This window comes from Globicephala melas, chromosome 8 (genome assembly GCF_963455315.2).
Source record: "Globicephala melas chromosome 8, mGloMel1.2, whole genome shotgun sequence".
In the NCBI taxonomy this organism is placed as follows: Eukaryota; Metazoa; Chordata; class Mammalia; order Artiodactyla; family Delphinidae; genus Globicephala; species Globicephala melas.
The window spans coordinates 11,832,874-11,839,075 of record NC_083321.1 but is presented as its reverse complement, the minus strand read 5'-3'; positions in this window follow the sequence as shown (position 1 = coordinate 11,839,075).

The window sequence follows — 6,202 nt, the reverse complement described above, 5'->3', positions numbered from 1 at the left end:
CACAGTATATTGAACTTCCATATATTAATCACCCATCACCAAGATTTGACAGTTGTCAACATTTAGCCATATTTTCTTCATCTAATTGTACTGCTAACAGATGAAGTCTTTTTTCTACAATGACATTTTTTTCTTTGTTTTTCTTCTTTCTTTTCTTTTTTTTTCTTTTTTTTTTTGGCTGCATTGGGTCCTCGCTGCGCGCAGGCTTCCTCTAGTTCTGGTGAGCACGGGCTACTGTTCGTTGCAGTGCGCCGGCTTCTCGTTGTGGTGGCTTCTCTCGTTGTGGAGCACGGGCTCTAGGAGCACAGGCTGCAGTAGCTGCAGCACGCGGGCTCGGTAGTCGTGGTGCACAGGCTTAGTTGCTCCGTGGCATGTGGAATCTTCCCAGACCAGGGCTCGAACCCGTGTCCCCTGCATTGGCAGGCGGATTCTCAACCACTGCACTACCAGGGAAGCCCCCCACAATGCCCTTAAAATTACAGACATCTTATCACTAAATGCAGCTGGCAATCAACAATATTGCACTGTTCAACTATTGGTACCCAAACCTGGCTTTCAGATCATCCCAGGAACAGGCCCCCAAATTCCCGTTCCATATTTCTACTAACTAATTAAATTATTTATTTATTCGCTATCCATTTATCGAGCACTTCATATGACCCAGGCAATTTGCTAGGCCCTGGGCATACAGCCATGAACATGACAAAGTCCCTGCCCTCATGGAGCTTAGAGTCTAGAGAGAAAGTCAGGTAACAAGGAAATAAATAAGGTAACTTTGGATTCCAATCCATATTCCATAAGAAAATAAAATATGCAGAAGCGATGGAGAGGATCTCAAGGTCATGGGAGACCTCTCTGTGGAAATGAAATTTCAGCTGAGAGCAGGAGAATGAGAAAGAACCAGACTTGCAAAGAGCGGAAGCAGAACGGTCCTGAGTATGGAAAGGAATCGACTCATCGGAGGGATACGAAGGAGGCCAGTGTTGCTGAAGCAGTGGGGAGGGGGAGGGGGAGGGGGAGTCACAAGCCCCTCACACATTCTCCAAAAGTAGTACCTTTCTTAGATCACAGGACACCTACAGGAGGTAAAGGTGTTTCGTCTTTCTGAGCAAAATCTCGATTCAGCACAAAAATCTGTTGAGAGCCTCCTGTGTACCCGTCGCCTCAGCTCCAAATAGAACTCGGCTTTGTATTTCCTAGACTCTCAGCGCAGCGACCCATCAGCTTGGGCCATCACTCTTCTCTCTCTCCCCAGCCGCTCCCCGTCCAGTGGGAGCCCTGAGAGACATCGCCACCTCCGCAGCTGGCCCCTTCACCCCTCCTTAGCCCACCCTTCCGCAGCTGCTTTAGTCTGAGGAAGGGTAAAAGGGACCATTTAAAGGAACGTGGTGGGGGGGATGCAGAGAAGGCCTAGCCTGGGCTCTGGATGGGCAGGGGAGGCCAGACAGCTGGTGACCATGCTCCAAATTGGCCTGCAGGTTGTCTGGGCAGTTGCCAGGGCCAGGCGAGTACATCGGGAAGGGAGATGATCGCAGGACGCGTGCTGCCCGGCGTCAGGCGGGAGGCACTGGCTGTGATTGAAAGGTGCCACCTGCCAGATCTCCACGGGAAATCCGAGCCTCCCAGTCCAGGGAAGAGTGTTGTACCAACAGGGCAGTAAACAATGCTTGTCTGTAGCCCCAGGATCTTGCGGGGGGGGGGGGGGGGAGGGAGGGCGGGGGGGGGGCGGGGGAGGGGAAGGGGGAGGGGAAGCGGGGACTGAAGAGCTGGGGGCTAGAAGCCACAGGGGCTTGAAGACAGCCCGGGAGTGCAGCCGCTCAGCTGGAGGAAGGAGACGACTGCAAGCCCCCAGGGAGAGGCCCGGCAGGTAGGAGAGGCCCTGGGCCCCTTTCAAGGCACCCCCTCCATCTGCCAACTCCTCTCCCATCTTCCAAGGACCTGAGGAGCCTCCAAGCAGGGCCCCACAGTTGGAGAAATCCAGGCTCCTTCCTAAGTCTCTCCATCACTATGTCCACTCTTTTTCAATGCCAGAGTTCGGGGACTCAGCCCTGCGGTGCTGGGCAACTTGAGGTCACCCACCGAGCAGCCTGCAGGTGGCCATCCATGTGGACCTGACGGGCACAGAGGGCCTTGGGAGACTTACCAGTCTTGTGGCTCGCAGGCTTCAGTAGTTGTGGCTCACAGGCTTAGTTGCTCTGCGGCATGTGGGATCTTCCCGGACCAGGACTCGAAACCATGTCCCTGACATTGGCAGGCGGCTTCTTAACCACTGCGCCACCAGGGAAGTCCCCTCACTTACTTTTTATCTAAGTGTGTTGGAACCAAGCAACTTCTCTGCTCAGATGTGGGATGTACTGTATTTGCAGGATGATTAATTCTGTTTAATTCAATTCAGGAAACTTTTTTTTTGGGGGGGGGCGGTTCGCGGGCCTCTCAGTGTTGTGGCCTCTCCCGTTGCGGAGCACAGGCTCCGGACGCGCAGGCTCAGCGGCCATGGCTCACGGGCCCAGCCGCTCCGCGGCACGTGGGATCTTCCCGGACCGGGCACGAACCCGTGTCCCCTGCATCGGCAGGCGGACTCTCAACCACTGTGCCACCAGGGAAGCCCTACTCCCACATTTTGAGGTATAAAAACGGCTCATCGGAACTTCCCTGGCGGTCCAGTGGTTAAGACTCCACACTCCCGATGCAGGGGGCACGGGTTCGATTTCGGGTCGGGGAACTAAGATCCCACGTGCTGCACGGCGCAGCCAAAAAAATTTTTAAAATAAATAAATGAAAAGGGCTGGGCTTCCCTGGTGGCGCAGTGGTTGAGAGTCCGCCTGCCGATGCGGGGGACACGGGTTCGTGCCCCGGTCTGGGAAGATCCCACATGCCCCGGAGCAGCTGGGCCCGTGAGCCATGGCCGCTGAGCCTGCGCGTCCGGAGCCTGTGCTCCGCAACGGGAGAGGCCACAACGCTGAGAGGCCCGCGTACTGCAAAAAAAAAAAAAAAGGGCTCATCATCTCATTGGTGTTCAGTTCTGTTTGCCTTGTCTTTTACCAACTAAATGCCCTCATGGCTGAGTCGGGACCTTAATCTGGCACAGGGCTGGGCAGAGGCCAGCCTACACCATACAAGCTGATGTATACTGAGTGCTCCTTCCAGGCCAGGCACGCCCCAAAATACTTCCTGTGCATTGGCTTCCTTAACCCTCCACTGTCCCTGTGAGGTGAGATCTATTTTTATCTCCAGAAATCAAAATACAGGGAGGCTAAGTAGCTTGCTCAAGGTCACAGTGGGAGAAGAAGTGGGAGCTGGGATCCCATCATAGGAAGCTCCGGAATCAATGACTTTCACCGCTCCTCCACACCGCCTTCCGAACAAGAGTGCAAGGCAGGGGAGGGTGGTGTGGATCGTTTAGACCGGCCCTTGACATAGTTTCTTCCGCTAAAGGTGGCATCGCTCAAGAGGGCAATAGATGGACCTCAGGGAAAATAAAGCGAAAAGAAAAGGAAGCAAGAAAAAAAAATCCATGGCCACATAAGTTTGGAGAAAAGCGAGTGAAATAGAGCTAAGCAAAATTAAGGTTCCTTTACCATGGGGTGTCTGGAATCTATTTAAGTGCTAATGAAGTTGTAAGACTCTAAAAGGGTCAAGAGTAGCCTGTTTCTGGAACCAAAGAAACACCTCCCCCGCCAACGCAGCCTTTAATAAGGTCTTAGGAGACCCCAGTTTTTCACAGAACACAGTTTGCAAACCTGATCTAGACCAATCCTGTCATTGTATTGGAAACCGAGGCTCTCTCCAGAGAGGCAAAGAGACATGCTCAGGTCTCAGACCAGGAGGTGGGGGTCGAGGCATGCTCCTAGCTCCCTGCAGATGTGCATTCCATCTCCCAGGCTCATTGGTTTCCCTCTAACTTTAATAGATTCCCGGAGCTGCTGAACCATGAAGGGGCTCTGGTGGGAGGGGTGGAATTGGAGGGCAGCATGAGCATCTTTGAAAATCCCAGCCGACTTCCTAGGAAACGGTGGGAGACCAAAGCCAGGGACACCAGGACTTCGATCTGGGGGCAGTAAGACCTGAATGGGTGGCAGAAACAGAGCCCTGTCCCTCATATGCCTGTCTTCTTGCCTCTGTCCCAATTACTCAGGTACCCTGGGTACTGTATCCAGAACGATGGCCCTGCAGAGGGCAGGAGGTATTTTTAGCCAGTGACAAGGAGTGTGTACTTCTTTTACTGCCTGAGTCATGCCCTGAACACGTTATTTGGGGATTATTTTCTCTGTAAACAGACCCCCCCCCCAAGAACGGCAGAAGGCTGAAGGAGCTGACCCTGTCCGCGCCACACCCACACCCCCTCCCCCAGCTGTTTTTGTTTTTGTTTTGCGGTACGCGGGCCTCTCACCGCTGTGGCCTCTCCCGTTGCGGAGCACAGGCTCCGGACGCGCAGGCTCAGCGGCCATGGCTCACGGGCCCAGCCGCTCCGCGGCATGTGGGATCTTCCCGGACCGGGGCACGAACCCGCGTCCCCTGCATCGGCAGGCGGACTCTCAACCACTGCGCCACCAGGGAAGCCCCCCCCCCCCACAGCTGTTTTTGTAGATCGGACAGTACAATCATCCCTTGATGTCTGTGGGGGATTAGTCCCAGCTTCCCTTGCGGATATGAAAATCTGCGGATGCTCAAGTGCCTCATATGAAATGTTGTATTTGCATAGAACCTTACAATCCTCTCTAATACTTTAAATCATCTCTAGATTACTCATAATACCCAGTACAATGAAAATGTCATGTGAACAGTTGTTAATAACAATGTAAATGCTATGTAAATAGTTGAAGTGGCAGCAAACTCAAGTTTGCCTTTTGGAATTTTCTGGAATTTTTTCTTCAACTTTTTTCCATCCAAGGTTGGTTGAATCCACAGAACCCACGGAAAAGGAAGGCTGACTGTATGTACAGTACTTGAATAGGAAACATCATGATAAAGTTGGAGGATCAGATCTCCCTGCAGAGGTTAGTTAGGGAGAGTATCTTCTGTTCTTCACCAAAAGAAACTCTTCCATGCCCAGGCCCAGCTCTTCAGAGAACCACACACACAGGCGGGCCGTGCTGGCAGAGACCCAGCGACCAAGCTGGCCCAGGGTTTCCCAAATTTCAGGCATTTTAACACCACCTCCATGATTTAGGTATTTTGTATCCTGTATTCCGCTTTCCTGAACGTCTTCCTTTGAATTAACTTACTTTAGTTCAATAAATGTATTCATAAAATAAACTTTACATCACTATTGGAAATGGAAACTCGATATCACTGGCCAGAAACAGAAAGTAACTGTAAAAATAAATACAATTGAATCAAAACAGTATTATTAGGGACTTCCCTGGTGGTCCATTGGGTAAGACTCCGAGCTTCCAAGGCAGGGGGCCTGGGTTCGATCCCTGGTCAGGGAACTAGATCCTGCATGCATGCCGCAACTAAAAGGTCCCATATGCCTCAACGAAGACCCGGTGCAGCCAAAATAAATAAAGTAAACACTCAAAACAAAACAAAAAACAGTATTATTAAGTTCTATCTAGAGACTTCTGTCTGCTTTGGGCTCTGAGCATGAGGGCAGCTATCTCCATCAAAAGGGGAGAATAGGGGCTTCCCTGGTGGCGCAGTGGTTGAGAGTCCGCCTGCCGATGCAGGGGACGCGGGTTCGTGCCCTGGTCCGGGAAGATCCCACATGCCGCGGAGCGGCTGGGCCCGTGAGCCATGGCCGCTGAGCCTGCGCGTCCGGAGCCTGTGCTCCGCAACGGGAGAGGCCACATCAGTGAGAGGCCCGCGTACCGCAAAAAAAAAAAAAAAAAAGGGGAAAATAGCAAGTGCTCCATGGGGGTCTAGGAGGCTAGTCAGACTCTAACCACCTCACTGGCTTATTCAAAAAGAGGCCAAATCATTGACAAGGCATCACAGAACCCAGTGTTCCTTAAAGCCCAAGTCACAACCTGCAGAGAGCCTTTAGGTGAACGTCACCCAACATCAGGTAAACGTGGCTGGCCCAGCACCCCATTGTGGGGGACGTGGTGCTCTACCGCTTCATTTAGCCGAAGGGAAAGTGGATACTTGTGTCACATGTCCGAGCAGTGGGGGACCCAGGACTGAATCGCACGTCTCCAGACTCCAGGGCCTTCACCGGCAGAAAGGGGGCATGACCAGGCCTGCTTGTCTTCTCTTTTCA